This window comes from Pseudorasbora parva, chromosome 10 (genome assembly GCF_024679245.1).
Source record: "Pseudorasbora parva isolate DD20220531a chromosome 10, ASM2467924v1, whole genome shotgun sequence".
Classification (NCBI taxonomy): Eukaryota; Metazoa; Chordata; class Actinopteri; order Cypriniformes; family Gobionidae; genus Pseudorasbora; species Pseudorasbora parva.
The window spans coordinates 11,013,284-11,033,673 of NC_090181.1; the positions used below are offsets into that span (position 1 = coordinate 11,013,284).

Sequence of the window (20,390 nt, forward strand, 5' to 3'; positions counted from 1 at the left end):
TAATAGAAATGAATAGAAAAAGAGAAGGCATTTCCTGTAGCTCAAACAGTAGAGCATGGAGAAAGCAATGCCAAGATTTCCAGGGAATGCATGAGCTGAATACCTTGAAAATTCCCTGAAGTCGCTGTAAAACAATTGCCAAAATTCCAAATGAGGAAGTGTAAATGTTAAATGTGAGTGTGGTGGAGGGATGCTGAAAGTATTGTCAGTATTGCTATGTAAACAGAAGTTCATATCAAGTAACTTATGTTTTTAATAAAATCTGGCCAGTTAGTAAGTGTATCTTCTTTTTTGCCAATTTGTTCCAAAAGAAGCCAAATAATCTAAATGTGTGTTGCCAAGTAATGCAAACGGGGAGCAAGTATGTGAGTGGACTGGAGTGAAAGCAATTTTGTACTGTAAGGCCCTGTTTACCTACTATGATATGGTCGATTTGATTACAAGTGAACGACGCTAAAAACAGGTGTAAGCAGGGACTAAAACGTTTTGAGCTTGTCCACTTTCGAACACTTCCAAAGGTGTTCGATCGGATTGCTTACATAGTGAACGGTCATGTGGTGTAATTTGTTCGAACAGCCGCAAGAGACTCCTCTCCACCTCCTGACCTAATGCGTAAGCATTATGGGAATTCCTCTAACCAGACAGGATTTAAACTTTGTTGTCTGAAGACCCAAGTTTGGTTTGAAGACAAAAAAACACACCAAGCACAATATTCTCTCACCATTCCTGATTTTTAACACAACTTTTGTCGTGGTCTTGTGGCCTTCAGAGTAGAAAAGAAAGCTCCGTATGTTTTTCTGTTGTCTCCGGTGCATTCATATTTGAAAAGCTTAACTCCAAGTCTTCCAGAGTCGCGGTCAAAGCTGATTCAAAAGACCGCCTATCACCAGCTTCTGTGTTTACTAGTAGCACGCAAGCGCAACTCTGTAGTCATTGTTAAGCCCCGCCCACCGACTCTATACACGATGTGATTGGCCTGACCAGAGTTTGGTTTTTACAACTCAGAAGTGTAATGAGAGTTGCTAGACGATATTCGCGGCAGATTAGATTTGCTGCCGCTAGGGTGCGTCTAGATTTCTAGGCTACAAAAAGATGGATTAAAACACCAGTTGTAAACAGGTATGTGTCTCCCTCATCTGCTTGTGATCCAATCGACCAAAATGCCTCTTAATTCCAGGAGCGGGAGAAGAGATGGACGCCACCTCCGTCAAAAATAAGATAGTGAGCGAATGTTTTCAGCACATAGAGGGCTCTATATCAAATACTTTCATTTTAAATATGTTAAATAGCAGCGTCAGCCCATTTAGAAATACCAGTTTGTTGGCAGAAACTCTAAACACCACTTTCCTTTGTCAGTAAAATCCTTTAAGTCCACAGAAACAAATGAATCGAATCATACGATTTCAAGATGAACGACGCTGTGCGAGCAGTCTTTGAGTTGCCAAGCTTCCATCGTTACAGTTGCAGTGACAGGGTTTTGCGAGTAGCAAGTAAACACAGTGTTCCTTGTGCATGTAAAACTCAGAAACGGATGTGGCAGTCAGTGATGCGCGGGTCAATGTATAAACAATTGTAGGTTGTCTACAAACCAGAAGGTTGGTGGTTCAATCCCCGGTTCCACCTGACCAAGTGTCGAAGTGTCCATGAGCAAGACACCTAACCCCAGCTGCTCCCGACGAGCTGGATGGCGCCTTACATGGCTGACATCGCCGTCGGTGTATGAATGGGTGAATGTGAGGCAAAATGTAAAGCGATTTGGATAAAAGCGCTATATAAATGCAGTCCATTTACCATTTGCAGCCCAAACAACCCGCACCCGACCAACGTTTTCAACTAAACTGCCCGCAACTCGGAAGGCAAAAAAGAAAATATTGTACCCAACCAGCTTCCTGACCCGCATTTTTTAAAAGTAGTAAATGCTCATCCTATAGCGTCAATTTATTAATTTAATTTGTTTCTTTTTCTTAAAGGGTTGGTTCAACCAAAAATTGAATTTATGTAATTAATGCCATTAATTATTGTTAATAATGTCGTTCCACACCCTTAAGACCTCCGTTCATCTTCGGAACACAGTTTAAGATATTTCATATTTAGTCCGACAGCGTATGCTAGTGCATGCACACTATACTGTCCATTGGATTAAAAACATCATCACAGTAGTCCATATGTGACATCAGTTAGTTAGTTAGTTAGAATCTCTTAAAGCATCGACAATACATTTTGGTCCAAAAATAACAAAAACTACAACTTTATTCAGCATTGTCTTCTCTTCCTTGTTTGTGTTCAATCTTCGAATAAAGATTCATACGGTTATGAATCAGCGGATTGATTCATGATTCAGTTCGCCAATGTCACATGATTTCAGCATTTTGACGCACGATCCGAATCAATACGCTGATTCATAACCGTTGGAATTGTCAAGACAAGAATTGTCAAGAGATGTGCCATAAATGGCAGTTTAGCCATGTTTTAATAACAAAACAAAAAAAGGCGCTGCTAGTTGGAATCGAATCCGGATATTGCCGCGAAGAAACCCATTACATTACAACTAGGCTACTGGTGTGACGTAATTGAAGAGATTAATTAGCATATATTTTTTTATTAATATTAGAATAGAGTTCTAATGCATGACAAAATAAATCACATTTAAAACAATCATTGAAGAATTGTTAAACGTTAGAAAATAGTATTATATACAAAAAAAATCTCTGGATCTGACGGATGGGCAAGCTATCAATCTGGGTGGGCACAGGCCCACCCGTAGCTTTGCTATGCTGTGTAGAAATAATATTGAATCAGCTGTCCCTGGGTTGAGACGGTTTCTTCTCTCCTCTATGACTCTGAATGTGCGCTCACTGGCTGCACTTATGCTGGAACGCAGAGGATCCTCCTTGCCAATGAATTTCATAGTAAATTGTCTAGTAATAAATTACAAAGGTTTAATTAGCATCTTTATTTCAAACGACCTGACCGACCGCGACCCGAATATAATTAAAAGTATTTTTGGATGACTCGTAACTGTGGGTGAGGCACCCGCTCATCTTGGATCAACGAGCACATCTGTGGTTGCAGTCACTTTGCATCACAGCTCCCCCTACTGTGTGGATCAGTTTCTTCATTGTTAAATTTTGAATTCTGCTTTCATCATTTGCAATGTTTCCAATTGCTACTTTAGTGATTTTGCTACTGTTTGTCTTTTTGTCCTAACAGATGGACTTAGACACATACACTTAGCTGGTTTTGCAACAAAAGACGTTTAAATAATAACTGATTAATAAGGCTTCCATTGCAATTAAAGTGAAATTACTGAACCTAAACATTAGAGCCTACGGTGGCCCAGTAGTGCAGCCATACTAAATTAAACCACAACACAATGAAATTGCCACAACACAAGGGAAACGAGCCACAACACAACGAAAATGAGCCACAACACAACGAAATCACCACAGCATGACGGAATCGCTACAACACAACGGAAACGAGCCACAACACAATGAAATCACAGCACGACGGAATCGCTACAACACAACGAAATCACCACAGCACGACGGAATCGCCACAACACAACGGAAATGAGCCACAACACAACGAAATCACCACAGCACGACGGAATCGCTACAACACAACGGAAACGAGCCACAACACAACGAAATCACTACAGCACGACGGAATCGCTACAACACAACGAAATCACCACAGCACGACGGAATCGCTACAACACAACGGAAACGAGCCACAACACAACGAAATCACCACAGCATGACGGAATCGCTACAACACAACGGAAACGAGCCACAACACAACGAAATCACTACAGCACGACGGAATCACTACAACACAACAAAATCACCACAGCACGACGGAATCGCCACAACACAACGGAAACGAGCCACAACACAACGAAATCACCACAGCACGACGGAATCGCTACAACACAACGAAATCACCACAGCACGACGGAATCGCTACAACACAACGGAAACGAGCCACAACACAACGAAATCACCACAGCACGACGGAATCGCTACAACACAACGGAAACGAGCCACAACACAACGAAATCACCACAGCACGATGGAATCGCTACAACACAACGAAATCACCACAGCACGACGGAATCGCCACAACACAACGAAATCACTACAGCACGACGGAATCGCTACAACACAACGAAATCACCACAGCACGACGGAATCGCCACAACACAACGGAAACGAGCCACAACACAACGAAATCGCTACAACACAACGGAAACGAGCCACAACACAACGAAATCACCACAGCACGACGGAATCGCTACAACACAACGGAAACGAGCCACAACACAACGAAATCACCACAGCACGATGGAATCGCTACAACACAACGAAATCACCACAGCACGACGGAATCGCCACAACACAACGGAAATGAGCCACAACACAACGAAATCACCACAGCACGACGGAATCGCTACAACACAACGAAATCACCACAGCACGACGGAATCGCTACAACACAACGAAATCACCACAGCACGACGGAATCGCCACAACACAACGGAAACGAGCCACAACACAACGAAATCCCCACAGCACGACGGAATCGCTACAACACAACGGAAACGAGCCACAACACAACGAAATCACCACAGCACGACGGAATCGCTACAACACAACGGAAACGAGCCACAACACAACGAAATCACCACAGCACGATGGAATCGCTACAACACAACGAAATCACCACAGCACGACGGAATCGCCACAACACAACGGAAATGAGCCACAACACAACGAAATCACTACAGCACGACGGAATCGCTACAACACAACGAAATCACCACAGCACGACGGAATCGCTACAACACAACGGAAACGAGCCACAACACAACGAAATCACCACAGCACGACGGAATCGCTACAACACAACGAAATCACCACAGCACGACGGAATCGCTACAACACAACGGAAACGAGCCACAACACAACGAAATCACTACAGCACGACGGAATCGCTACAACACAACGAAATCACCACAGCACGACGGCAAAATTCATTGTGTTGTGCCTTGTTTCCGTTGTGTTGTGGCAATTTCGTTGTGTTGTGGTTTAATTTAGTACGGCTGCACTACTGGGCCACCGTAAGAGTCTGATAAAACATGCTAATTTAAAACTATACTTTGTAACTTTGTCCGCTAGAGGGCGCCTATTCAAAACAAAGGCGCAGCTTGATGACGGCAAGTTTGAGCGCAGAATTTCGGGGCTTGTGGTCTTCACCTCACAGCTGGTGTAAAATAATCGGGATAAGACTCGGGCAGAAATCATGTTAATGGATGCGGTTATTACCGTTACTGTAGTGTGAAGCAGAGCAGGACCCAGTGTTGAGGGAGCTGAGGAAGGCCGCTGGAGCGATTGTTATGCAAAAACGTTTTATTATAACTGGACACAGTCACCGGCTTTTCCGGTCATGAGTATGAGGTAACGCAGCTCTGTTTATCATATAAGATACATTTAAGTGTGTATAAAATTATGTTATGACGGCTGCTGTGACACTTGTTGCACACTGCTAAGAGTAAAGCGTTTCTGCAGAATAAAACCGAGAACCGGAAACCGAGGGCAACGCAGATATGACGCAATTGACAGGCGACTCCCTCAGATGTTAAAATAGCCAATTTTCTCACAATTTACAAATGTCACGTCACAGACAAGGGAAAATGGTGCGAGGACTCAAGTGCAGAAAATGATAATTTATTTATAACAAATAAAACAAACTCAAAACAAAACCCACGAGGGGGGAAAAACACATAATCATAAAACATAAACCAAAGACTCAAACATACCAAAGGAATGACTGGGAACCGGGAGACATAGACGAGACATACACAACGATCTGACCAAGACTGACAAACACAAGGAGCTTTTAAAGGGAAGAAATCAAAAGGGAATCAGGGAACACAGGTGGGGCCAATAACACTAATCAGATAACAAGGGGGAGGGATCTGACAATGACACATGCTCAACATAACAAAACCCACATGTGCACACAAGACAGGACAGGCATGTGACATTACCCCCTCCTTAAGGAGCGGCTACCAGACGCTCCACTAGGGACAGGGATGGGAGAAACAGACAAGGGCGGGAGGGGAGGGACAGACCAGAGCGGGACGGGAGGGACAGACCAGGGCGGGACGGGAGGGACAGACCAGGGCGGCACGGGAGGGACAGACCAGGGCGGCACGGGAGGGACAGACCAGGGCGGCACGGGAGGGACAGACCAGGGCGGCACGGGAGGGACAGACCAGGGCGGCACGGGAGGGACAGACCAGGGCGGCACGGGAGGGACAGACCAGGGGGGCACGGGAGGGACAGACCAGGGGGGCACGGGAGGGACAGACCAGGGGGGCACGGGAGGGACAGACCAGGGGGGCACGGGAGGGACAGACCAGGGGGACCCGGGAGGGACAGACAAGGGAGGGGTAAACAAGGGAGGAACGAGGAAAACAAAAAGTTCAGGAGGCCATGGTGGCACACAAAGTTCGAATGGCCAGGGCGGCCCGCCGAGGTCGGAAGGCCCGCAGAGTTCAGGCGACCAGGGCGGCATGGGTAGAGCAGGGAGCCAGAGAGGCGCGGTGAGAGCAGAACTCCTGGGTGGTGCGGTCAGTGCAGGGGGCGCCAGGGAGGCGTGGTGAGAGCAGGGCGCCTCAGCGGCGCACGGAGAGCAGGGCGCCTCAGCGGCGCACGGAGAGCAGGGCGCCTCAGCGGCGCACGGAGAGCAGGGCGCCTCAGCGGCGCACGGAGAGCAGGGCGCCTCAGCGGCGCACGGAGAGCAGGGCGCCTCAGCGGCGCACGGAGAGCAGGGCGCCTCAGCGGCGCACGGAGAGCAGGGCGCCTCAGCGGCGCACGGAGAGCAGGGCGCCTCAGCGGCGCACGGAGAGCAGGGCGCCTCAGCGGCGCACGGAGAGCAGGGCGCCTCAGCGGCGCACGGAGAGCAGGGCGCCTCAGCGGCGCACGGAGAGCAGGGCGCCTCAGCGGCGCACGGAGAGCAGGGCGCCTCAGCGGCGCACGGAGAGCAGGGCGCCTCAGCGGCGCAGGGAGAGCAGGGCGCCTCAGCGGCGCAGGGAGAGCAGGGCGCCTCAGCGGCGCAGGGAGAGCAGGGCGCCTCAGCGGCGCAGGGAGAGCAGGGCGCCTCAGCGGCGCACGGAGAGCAGGGCGCCTCAGCGGCGCACGGAGAGCAGGGCGCCTCAGCGGCGCAGGGAGGGCGTCGGGGAAACTTCTCCAGTCCAGCAGTATCCACCGGCACTGGGACCACCGGAATACGATCCCCCGGCACTGGGACCACCGGAACACGATCCACCGGCACTGGGACCACCGGAACACGATCCACCGGCACTGGGACCACCGGAACACGATCCACCGGCACTGGGACCACCGGAACACGATCCACCGGCACTGGGACCACCGGAACACGATCCACCGGCACAGGGACCACCGGAACACGATCCACCGGCACAGGGACCACCGGAACACGATCCACCGGAACTGGGACCACCGGAACACGATCCACCGGCACAGGGACCACCAGAACACGATCCACCGGAACTGGGACCACCGGAACACGATCCACCGGAACTGGGACCACCGAAGTTGTGGATGACACCCTGTGCTTCTCCCAAGCATGCAGGACTGCCACCACAAAGCCTCCCATAACAGCCCTCCAGGCCATGTCTGGACTCGGGATTCCCGGACTCGGGACCCCCGGAACTGGCACCGAGGGAGACCTTCTCTGCTGAGTCCTCATAGTAAGGTCGGATCGTTCTGTCACGTCACAGACAAGGGAAAATGGTGCGAGGACTCAAGTGCAGAAAATGATAATTTATTTATAACAAATAAAACAAACTCAAAACAAAACCCACGAGGGGGGAAAAACACATAATCATAAAACATAAACCAAAGACTCAAACATACCAAAGGAATGACTGGGAACCGGGAGACATAGACGAGACATACACAACGATCTGACCAAGACTGACAAACACAAGGAGCTTTTAAAGGGAAGAAATCAAAAGGGAATCAGGGAACACAGGTGGGGCCAATAACACTAATCAGATAACAAGGGGGAGGGATCTGACAATGACACATGCTCAACATAACAAAACCCACATGTGCACACAAGACAGGACAGGCATGTGACAACAAATAGTTTGAAACATTTGGGATATTGTAAGAACTCAGCTGAACAAAATATATAAAACTGGCCTGGTGGCTTTTGGTTATTTTACTGAAAACATCCTCCATAGTGCACCTTTAAAAGATGTCAGATGGACTTTTTTTTGCATCTGGACTCTTCATATATACACACAGTGATTGAAGTCAAGACTTTAAAATACACCTAGCAAATGTGCACCGCTCACGTAGCCACGGCCAGACAATGGTCATTTTCCCTTCAGTTAGATGGTAAATATAATTTCCTCTACTATATAAGAGGGAATGAGGCATGCCTGGTCCAAGCTCACAGCCGCTGCGTGCTGTCGCCCGGCTTTCCGATGTTTTTTGATTTGGTGCAAATTAGGCTGAAAATGAAATATTAACCTCCCGAGAAGCGGGGAGATTCCTTAATACGCTTTGATCCGTTTTTCGGTGCGTGTCTCTCCATGCCAGCCTCGTCAAAACAGCACTTAATTAAAGCACTTAAATGAAATTAACTACTGAAAGCACAAAGAGAAGACTTTTAGTTTGAGAGGAAGAGGTCTTCAGCACAGAAATGAAAACGCAGAGTCTGGCTGAAGTGAAATTGGTTATTATAAGTAAAATGATTTGTGCCTCATATGTAACAGAATTGGACAAGACAGCTATTAACGGTGTGGAGAAAGAAAGAAAGAAAGAAAGAGAAAGAAAGAAAGAAAGAAAGAAAGAAAGAAAGAAAGAAAGAAAGAAAGAAAGAAAGAAAGAAAGAAAGAAAGAAAGAAAGAAAGAATCAACAAATTCCACATTTTCAGGACATAAGGGGTGAGAAAATGATAATATTTAGATTTTCAGTTGAAGGGCCAAGGAGAGCGGTGCGAATGTGATCCAGTCTGTTAGCTGTTGTCACGAGCCATAATTGTTTTGAAATCATGTTATTGGTATTCTCAGTGCGTCTGACAACGTGAGAGAAGCAGGCAGATATCTACTGTTTGTAATTCACCCAGACAATCAGAGTCCACTGTTCTTTCCCTCTTCCATAAACCCGCTCTGACCCGTCTCTTTTTCTTTCCTTCTTTTCCCTCGGCGCCTGTTCTTATTCAGACCTTTGTGCTTCAAACAGACAGAGAGATTCACTAAATCCTCCCCTCGTTTCTTCAGGTTTGTGTCACAGAACTCCCTCAGGCAGGACTTGACCTTGTGGCCTTTGGCTGCTAATGAAGGGTCTCGGCCCAGCGCTGTGTCTGATGTCTCAGCGTCACCTCTGCCTGTCTCATCCTCAGACAAGCCCGCCAGGTTTGTTCCAGCAGGTACGGCTATTGACCACTTATTGATCTGACATTGGGACTAATCTATCTGAGTCACATCTTGGATTCAGTGACCTTTGGAAAGCAATAATTTAAAACCTGACTACACTGCCAAGTTCAGCTCCTGGTATAGCAACAAAATTCTTCTTAATTATTATCATTTATTTTTATTTTTATGAGGTTACAGGTTTTTCAGAGGAAAAACAATACCCTTGAGAAAAATAATAGTCCTTAATTGTACTCAATGTGAACTTATAATATACTAATACAAGTATATTTTTACAAAAACTCTACTTGCAGATAAAATAATATGTATTAAATAAAAGGCCACTTAAAGAGATTACACTCAGTTTCAGTCAATCTTGAGTACCTATAGAGTAGTATTGCATCCTTCATATCTCTGAAAAGTCTTTAGTTTTATTATATTTATAAAAGAAATATGGGCTGTACCGAGTCTTTCCAAAAAAAAAACTGAGCGGCTGGAGGCGTATCATGTGGGCGGAGCTAAAGAATGACGAGCGCACACAAAGGTGACGTCCTCAAGCGTGGAGAAGAAAACGCTACCCAGATTCAACTAATACAGATATGATCCAGAATCAGATTCGGAGGCTGAAATAAACTGAACAGGAGAAACAGCAACAGCAGGACGTCCGTCTCTGTGGTATGTACTGTATTTAGGGGCCTGTCAACATTTGTGTGTCTTTACTTGCAGTTTATGAGGACATGATTTGGTTTATGGACTTTTTTATGCGACCAAACCTTAGCAGTAGCAAGCAAAACAGTTTTGCACGTCAGACTAGTGTAACGTTATACAGAGAACAACAATGGAGTAACCGTTAGCACATTTGAATGAAGAAGCACCCTTTATGTTTGGGTGGTTTTACAATTAACAAACTGACACCTATATTGGTCTGATAAACAAATGTATTTAAACACACACCATAGATTGCATGCTCCATTGATAAATGAACTAACGTTATACACGATCGTGTTTACTGATGTTTACTCACGCGATGATAGCCAACAGCACAGACATTTGAAGCAGTTTTACTCACCGCCTGCTTCCAAAGCAGGACCGAACCTTTATCGCTGAGACCGCTCCGTCAAAAACACACTTCTTTGGTAACTGTTGATTTTGTGAAGTCCTGACAGCAGTGAACGGTGGAGATCCACTTTGCGACGCGACTGAAGCGTGATGTTATGAAGCTTCCCGTCATTTCTGCGTTCAAATCGGTTCAAATGCAGCGCTGCCTTCCTGGAATGCTGTACTGAAGAGTTGAAGTCGCTTGATGTCACCCATAGGAATAAAGTGGAGTGCTGCGTGACCATAGGGCGTGACAGAAGTGTTGCACGGACGAGTGGATCTGCAGCTGAGCGAGTGTTTATGCACGTGCATTTCCTCTCTCGCTCTAGTCACGCGCGCGCACCCTACCGGGAGAAGAGCCCGTACGGCCCATACAAGGACCTTCCGCTCTATCGACGTCAAGCCGACCATACTCGAAAAAAACTCTCCGAAACTTGTGAGAAACCGGAAGGAGTATTTTTGACACAGAAATACTCCATCAAACGTCCAACATTAGTTTTTGAAACTTTGTCTATGTTTAGGATGGGAATCCAAGTCTTTAACAGTGTAAAAAGCTCAGTATGCATGAAACAGCATTTCACCCCCCCTTTAAAAATATTCATTTGTGTTCTACTGAAGAAGAAACAGTCACTTATCTTGGATGCCCTGGGGGGAAGTAGATAAACATAAAATTTTCATTTTTGGGTGAACTATCCCTTTAACTAAAATACTCACATATATACGTAACACTTAATTAGAATTTTAACGTTATTGTCACGATTCCAATGCTTTGTGTTTAAACACTTTTACTGTGTTTCATGCCTTAGTTTCTAGTGTCTGTTTAGTCCCGTTGTAGTTGTTTTGTCCGAGTTTGATTTTTTTTTCTTCCTTCGAATGGAGTTCCCTTTTGTTTCTTGAATAAATGCTCTTTGCAATTAGACCCAAGCCTCTCCCCCTCAATGCATGGACCGTGACAAACATATTTTAAATTTACTAGATTGCAACTTAATCATTTCAAAGGAGAAGATACTTATAGTCGGTATATTCGGCAGTACTTAACTGTATTTCAAAAGCCAATAGAAGTAATTATGAAATTATATATAAAGATTACTTATTTAGTTAATAATTAAAATATACTTTCATTTTATTGCAATTAACATGCCGTTACATGTCCAAAAACATTACATTCAGTTTACACTTAAAGGGACAGCTCACCCAAAAAATTTAAATTGTCATAATTGATTTACCCTCAAGTGGTTCCGCACCTGAATGAGTTTCTTTCTTCTGTTGAACACATAAGAAGATATTTTAAAGAATGTCAGTAATCAAACAGTTGATGGGCCCCATGATGTCAATGGTTATCAACTGGTTATCAACATTCTTCAAAATATCTTCTTTTGTGTTCAACAGAAGAAAGAAACTCATTCAGGTGCAGAACAACTTGAGGGTGAGTAAATGATGACAGTATTTTCATTTATGGGCAAGCTATCCCTAAGTGTATTAAAGTAATAGGTATAAGTCTATTGTGGAACAAATACAGAGCTGTTTTGAAGGAGCATTACAGTTTTCACTTACAGTGAAAGTTGTCAGGATCCAAAAAGCACTATAAAAGCATCATTAAAGTTATCTGTATGGTTTTTCCAGTATATCCCATATCTTCTGAAGTCGTAGACTATCTTTGACTTGTGTAATATATGTGACGTTTATGAGATCGTGTGAAATTGAATTTGTTGTTTACTGAAAATCTTGGCTTAAAATGCCATGGTACTATTTACTTTCATTGAGAACATTTTTTCTCAGTTAAGAAATTCTGCTTTAAATATCTCAATTTATATTTCATAGCAGAAAGTAGGTTGTACAGGTTAAAGACATGAGGGTGATTGAATGATGAGAACATTTTTATTGTTGGTCTTTGACATGCAGCGAAAGCAAATGGTAATGACAGCCAGCATCCTATATTTGGCTATTGGATCTCCACATTGCTTCTCACTCATGGCCTTCTCCCGCTCTATAGTATTATATGTGTATTTGCATTTGCAATTTTCTAAATTATCTAAAGCCATTTACAGTAAAGTAGACCTCTAGTGCAGCTTGCATCGATAAACATCTGAACTGATGCGCCGTCTTTCATTTGTCTGCCCACCCTCCATTTATCTGTGCTGACACAGCTCTTCCAGTTACAGCAGAACCTGTCAATTAACCGCCATGTTGATGAATGACATGGTAGTTAAGTAACAGGCTGTGCTGTATTGCCAGTGTGATTAGGTGGCCTCTTGGGTGCCTGAGCAAAAAGCTGCTCAGCATCACACAGAGGTACTGTATGGAGTGGCACGGGGCCCTCGACATTCATGGCATCAGGCAGGCGTTTAAATGAAAAGAATAGCGCTACAGGTAAAACATGAGCTGAGCAAACATGCCACGCTAGAGAGAGGAGGAGAGGACCCATGAGTATGTGTGGACAGGTGTTCACTGTTGGCTGCTCTCTCTTACTAATTCACTGCTAATTAATGGACTGTGTAATGAGATCATAAACTGATGTGTCAACAGACAGGAGTGTAGAGGGGTGGATGTGTTACAATGCTTTTACACTATCTCGACAGCAGATGAATGTCAATGACTTACTGGTAGGCTGATCAGACAAAGTCCTCATGTTGTGTTTGTGTGTTTTTAGTTATTTTTCCATTCAATATTTAGGCCTACATGGTTCCTGGGGTGAAGTCATATGAAATATCTTCTACCTTAAACTTTTGAGCATTTTGAAATGTTTTCAGTAAAAGAAGGTTGCATTTATTTGATCAAAATTACAGTAATATTGTAAAATATTATAACTGTTTTCTATTTTAATATATTTTAAAATGCAATTCATTCTTGTGATGATAAAGCTGAATTTCCAGCAGCCACACTGAACAAATGGCTGGGTTAAAAACAACCCAATTGGCAACTCAGCACTGGGTAAATATTGGACAGAACACATGCTGGGTTAAATTAACCCAGTGGCATTTTAACCCAGCAGGCTGGGCTGTTGAGAAAACCCAAAATGTAGTCAATTTTTTTTTTTTTTTAACCATTAATGGCATTGCTATTCTGGGTTATTCTTGTTGGGTTGTTCTTAAAAAATCTCCTGTGCATTAGCCTACTGTAAAACTAGACAATCATGAAAGAACAAATGAAGAATGCATGTTTAGACTGTTAAAACAATCATTTTTATTGCTTGACAAATGGTACAATACACAAATGTGTTAAAATTGGCAACAATGACAACTACAAACCTAATATATTCTGTCAATTTATTCACGTTTAAATCAAACTTTTATTTTGACGGGTTGTCTTTTGAGTCTCTGTGTTCATGATATGACACGCATGGAAGAGTAATATTTAAATAGTATTTAATATACACAGACACTCGTATTCGGCTACAGTCTGGAGCCCTGCGTGACGCGACTGAACGCAGCTGCGGGACCGAATATAGTCTACTTGTGAGTCGATGCTATACAGATACTATCGTCACATTTTTTACATTTCAGTACTTGGTACAGAAGTACCGGTCCCATCCCTACATACAACCATGTTTAATTTTCGTAAGGGGATCATGGTTCTGTGTAATCACAAACTGTATTAATCTATCGTCTCACATGCCTACCTAAACTAACGAGTCAGTACATTGCATCGGATTCTGAGGTAAAACTTGTCGTCTCAAATGTAAGCTTAAGAATTGTTGCCGTGAAGAAGAAAAAAAAACTATAATTATGCTAATTAAAATGATTATTAATGAAAATATATGAACTTATCTTAAAACATCTGCAACCAGTGGTTTTGCCTTTTGCATTGTCCTTTCAAAATGACAGTTTGGGAGCGAATTTAAATGAATCAAGGCGGGAAGCACGTGAAACAACCAAGTGCTGGGTAGAATCAACCAAGCATTGCGACCCAGCAGGTTTAACCCAACGACTGGAAATTTGAAACTACCCAATGGTGTTTAAAATGTGATCAAATAAACCAACAAAAATTACCCAACAGTCTTAACCCAGCATTTTGGGTTAAAAAATAACCCAGCATTATTTAGTGTGCATAACTTCAGTCTTCAGCATCACATGATCCTTCAGAAATCATTCTATTCTATCATTCTATATACTGATTTGATGTTCAGGAATCATTAATTATTACCATCAATCTTGAAAAGTGTTTTGCTGCTTAATGTAAAACAGGATCTATTTTTCAGGTTTTCTTTGTGAATAGAAAGCATTTATGTGAAATATAATTTTTTGCAACAATGTCATATACAGTGCCCTCCACTAATATTGGCACATTTGCTAAATACGAGCAAATGCGGCTGTGATAAATAAATAAATCTGCATTGTTTATCCTTTTGAGCTCTCATTCAAAAAATTCACAAAAGTCTAACCTTTCATTGAAGTAAAACAATTAAATGTGGGCCACAATTATTGGCACCCCTAGAGATTCTTATGAGTAAAATATCTCTGAAGTATATTCCCATTCATATTTAGAACATCAGGGTGACTAGGAGCATGACATTGTCCAGCTAAGACTTCCTGTTCCACAAGTATAAATATGAGGAAACAAAGGCCATATTCTCTTAATCATTCATCACAGTGAGTAAAGCCAAAGAGAATAGTTCTGATGTGCAGCGAAAGATTGTTAATTTCCACCATCATGGCAATAATTAAGAAGTTCCAATTAACTAAAGATGTCATGAATCTGCCTGAAAGAGGACGTGTGTCTATCGTCCTAATTTACAGTTTGAGTGGACAAAGACTCTCCAAAGATAACTGGAGCTGGAGAATTGCAGAGATTAGAGAGTCTTGAGGTCACAAAGCCTAGAAATATTTATCAAACAGCATCCAACATTACACATCTACACAAGTTGTTGTGTAAAAATCATCCAAAAACAAGCGAGTGCTCTCATGAGGGAGCCCCGAGGCATATAAAGATGAGCGACACTAGTGAAGGAGGAGAGGACCAGGCCTGTGTTATGGTTTACACAATGTGTGTAGCTTCCTGTTCTGTTTTATTTTCTATTTTCATTAAAGTTGACTTTATTGTCAGACGATTCCTGCCTTTTTAATGAAGACCACGCTTCAACCCGTTACAGTGGTGATGAAACGCCCTCGTCACCGAGGGATCTAGCGGTGCTGCAGAGATTGGGCAGCGTGGAAGGTAGATGGTCACAGAAAGGCTGCCTAAAGCAGTGGTGCTGGATCGCTGGAAGACCCGGAGCAGATGAAATTGTCAGTGCCGTACTCCTGGTCAAGGTGTGGATGAACTGCAGGAATCCTAGAAGGAGCGAAGGATTTGCCGTGGCTTGCCAGAGGCCGTGGAGCGCGAGTCTCACTTCCAACTGCCTTCAAAAGAACAAGGGGGTGAATAGTATCAATTCATCCCATGGGAAATGACCAGTGAAGAAGTACTCGGTCAGTTGAGGACTGGACCCAAATTTTTTTCTTTTTGTTTCCTCTATCTATACTTTCTCGTCATGTGACTCTCTGTGTCTCCAAGATTAGAGGGATGAGTGGTAGGCACCGTCTCAGTCGTACCCCCGGTCTGCAGGAGGTGATGGGGGTTTGTGGCGAGGTGGGCGAGCGAGAGATGTTGGAGGAGCAAGCGAGTTCTCTCATAAGGTAGCCCAGAGGCATATAAGAATGAGCGACACCAGTGAAGGATGAGAGAGGACCATGCAGGTCTGTGTTATGTTTTATATATGTGCACTGTTTTTTTTTTCCTATTTTCATTAAAATCCACATTATTGTCAGCCGGTTCCTGCCTTCTTCCTCCTTTTTAATGAAGATCTTGCTTCAATGCATTACAACCTGGTGCTGTGGTCAGATAAAAATAGAGCTTTTTGGCAGAAAGCCACCAGATGGGTTTGGTGCAAACAGGGATAAAAGTACCCCAATGCCCACGGCTAAAAAATATCACTGGATCTTTAATGTTGTGGGACTATTTTTTTTTTTTGCTGGAGGTCCTGGATATCTTGTTCAGATACATGGCAAATACCAACAGACAAAAAAATCAAAACCTAAACAGATTTGCTAGAAATCTTATAATGGGCCATGGTTGGATCCTCCAGCAGGACAAACATCAAAATCAACACACAAATGTGTCACTGTGCACAAAATAAAGCTTCTGCCATGACCGCCCCAGTCCCCTGACCTGAACCCTTTAGAAAATGAGTGGGATGAACTGAAGAGAAGAAGCACCAACATGGATCTGGAGAGATTCAGTATGAAGGAACGGTCTCTGATCTCTTGTCAGGTGTTCTCCAAACGCATCAGGCATTATAGAAGAAGACTCAGAGCTGTTATCTTGGAAAAAGACGTTGCAATATTTGGGAGCCAATGTAAACTGGAGAAAAACATTTATTTCATAATGAGATTTCCACCCCATTTTCAAGTGTTTCACTTCCATGAAATATCCCATATCATTTTTTTAATCAAAGATCGAATGTATAAACAATGCAGATTAATTTTCACAGCCATCTTTGCTCATATTCATCAAGGATGTGGAGGGCACTGTGTATCTTACTGACCCCAAACTTTTAAACGTTGGGTCTAGATTACAATTCAGTTTGTGACGGTCTTTCACTTTCTCTCTCTGTGTGTGTTTTATAAAGCATCAAATTGTTTAAATTTGTAAGTGCTAATTGTCTAACATTATCCAAATTGTCTTCCATAACTAATAAAGCTCACATGGATAATTAATTTGGTATTAAATATGGGAAACCTTTTTTAATCTATATTTGTATGCCAGCGGCGTGTTCAAACATTTCAGTCCTCTAGAGTACCAAACGTCAGTCTCACGCTCATTTCCCAGCCTTCCCTCCCTTTTACTTCTTCCCTCCACCTGTATCCTCATTATTTCATTATTTCTCTCTCCTTATCTTCCCATGCTCTATGATTTTCCACTCAGTAAACATTGGTTTATTCAAGTCATTTAAAACACGCACGCTGCACAAGCAAAACAGCAAAGAGATTCCACTGCATATGGATTGACTCATTCAGAATCAGAGCCAAAACTAAAATCGTGAGTTGGATGTTGATCCAGTAACCGCTATTCAGTTCAGCATAGCAAGAATTTATTAAGACAGTAATTGTCTTTGTGAGCTATTTATTGAACAAACTGGATCATAAGAGTAATTTGTTTTCGGAATCAGACAACACTGTTTGTGATTCTCTAAAAGGAACTGGCTCACTATTATAGTTTTTATTTATATTTTGGGTCACACTTTAGATTAGAGTCCAATTCTCACTATACAATTCTCTATTTATTTATTTTTGTACAATTCTCACAAAAAAATAATTCTAGCTGTTCAGTTTATTTAAAGGGGGGGTGAAATGCTGTTTCATGCATACTGATCTTTTTACACTGTTAAAGACTTGGAATCCCATACTAAACATAGACAAAGTTTCAAAAGTTAAGGTGGACGTTTGATGGGAGTATTTCTTTGTCAAAAATACTACTTCCGGTTAGTCATAAGTTTCGGCAAGTTTTTTGAGATCATGCGTCCCCTTTGACGTTAGTGGGGGCGGAATTTCCTTGTATGGGCCTTACGGACAATTCTACCGGAAGAGCGTGAGAGAGAGAGAGGGAGAGAGCGAAAGCAACAGCCTACGCCCATCAAAGCGCTGGCTCGTAGGCTGCGCTGCACAGGTGATGTGCACAATTAACAATGACATCAAAAAGTGCGTTTTTGGTTGCCAGACCAAGACAGTCCTGCACAGATTCCCCAAAACCCCCGCGTTAAGGCAACAGTGGATGTAATTTGCTTTTCCGGATCAGCAACTGAGTTGCGCGAATGTTTATATCTGTTCGCTGCATTTCGGTGCCGACTGTTTCATAAACAAGGCCCAGCTTGACGCCGGCTTTTCCAATCGCCTAATGCTGAAGGATGGAGCAGTCCCAACGATAAAGGTCCCAACGTTAGAACCGCAGGCTGTGAGTAAGAGTGCTTCAAATGTCTATGCTCATCAAGTAGCCCAAACATGATCACGTATAGTTAATTGATCAATGGAGCATGCGATGTGTAGTGCGTGTACATTTGTTTAGTTTGTGTATTGTAAAAGCACTCCAAACAACAATACACAAAGAGGGGGGAAATATGTTGAACTAAATAAGCACGCTTCTTCATTCAAATGCGCTACTATTCCGTGTCTATCTATGTAAACACTAACTTAGCCTGCCGTGCAAAACCAGTCCGCTTACTAACGTTACAATTGTCTACACAAACCACGCGTAAACACACAAACACACGTGCACAACTGCACTTCCCACATGTACACCTTCAAAGACAAAAATACGACGATATAATTCAAGTATAAATATGTAAATAACACAAGCCGCTAAGCATATTATATAGTTAGTGTATAACTTGTACCACATAGAGACGTCCTGCTCTAGTCGTTTTTGCTGCTGCTCCTGTTCAACTGCAGCCTCTGGGTCTGATTCCGGATCATAGATGTATGGCTGTATCTGATTAAAAGCCATATTTTTATTTTGAATAAAGTTTTTTTCTCGCTGTTAGGGATGACACAGCTTTACGACGCACTCGACTCAACACAAAAGCAGCAGCGGGCACACGTCATTATTTAGCTCCGCTCACACGACACGCCCCCACCCGCTCGGCTTTTTTCGGAAAGACTCGGAACAGCGCATCTTTCTTATATAATTATAAAAAAAATAAAGACTTTTCGGAGATATGCAGGATGCAATGCTACTCTATAGGTACTCAAGATTGACATGACACTGACTGAAACTGAGTGTTTCACCCCCCCTTTAAATAAAACAAGCTGAAACAACACAAATCTTCTAGTTTTTTACTTAATTAGCGTTTTACTCAATTTTATTACGTTAAATGAAATAACATTTGTAAATTGTTAAGTTATCGCAAAGCATTTGTGTTGAGACTACATGACTCATTTATGTTGTGTTGACTAGTGCATTTCTAGGTCCCAGCATGCTTTGCATATGGAATAGGGAAGTAAATGTTAAAATGAAGTGCTGTTTAATGTGTTTTTTAGTGAAGGGAAATGCCTGTTAATGTTTGATGTTATATTTGACAGTTATATTTGACATTTAAAAGTTGTGTTATGGTGTGTCAATTTTTTTGAGGTTCCCATTATCGTGAAGTGTAGACTTTGTGGTTAGGCTGTTCTGTTCTCATTGAGATGCTGTGCTTATGCCAGTGATGAGAAATGCTTTACTTGATCATTATTTACATGTTACAATTAGCAAGCGATCAAGTGTTGTGTTGACTAATAGTTTTCATAGAAATAAAGAAAATAAATTATTGTGATATTTATAGTTATAGTTACTTAGTTATACAAAATAGTTATAGTTATTTAGTTGGAATGACATGAATTTTTTTTTTTTTTGTAGTTTATACAGCAAAATTACAACAAATGATTTCAAACCAATTAGATTTAGTTGGAAAAGCATAATTAAATTGTGTGGGAAAACTTTTCCTTAATTTAATTAAGTTTGTTCAACAGTTTATTTTTTTTGAGAGCATTAAAGGTGCACTATGCAACTTTCCGTCCACTAGAGGTCGCCTATTCAAAACAAAGGCGTAGTTTGATGACGGCAAGTTTGAGCGCAGCATCTTGGGACATGTGGTCTTCACCTCACAGCCGGTGGAAAATAGGACTCGGGCAGAAATCACGTTCATGCATGCAGTTATTAACATTACTGTAGTATGAAGCAGAGCAGGACCGAGTGTTGTGGAGCTGAGCACAGCTGCTGGAGCGATTGTTATACAAACACACGGCTCGCGAACACCGGGACTTTTATTATGACGGGACGGGACACATTTGCTGGGCACATCCGCTCTTCGGGTTATGATTATGA

At 42.8% G+C, this 20,390-nt stretch overlaps 1 long non-coding RNA gene across 1 annotated transcript in view; it reads left to right on the forward strand.

Moving 5' to 3' along the window:
- Window positions 1–20,390, forward strand: part of LOC137090572 (uncharacterized) — a 45,711-nt gene that overhangs the window by 8,153 nt on the left and 17,168 nt on the right. The window contains exon 2 of the long non-coding RNA XR_010907899.1: window positions 9,324–9,472. This is a non-coding gene — a long non-coding RNA (uncharacterized lncRNA). The remainder of the gene's footprint in view (window positions 1–9,323; window positions 9,473–20,390) is intronic.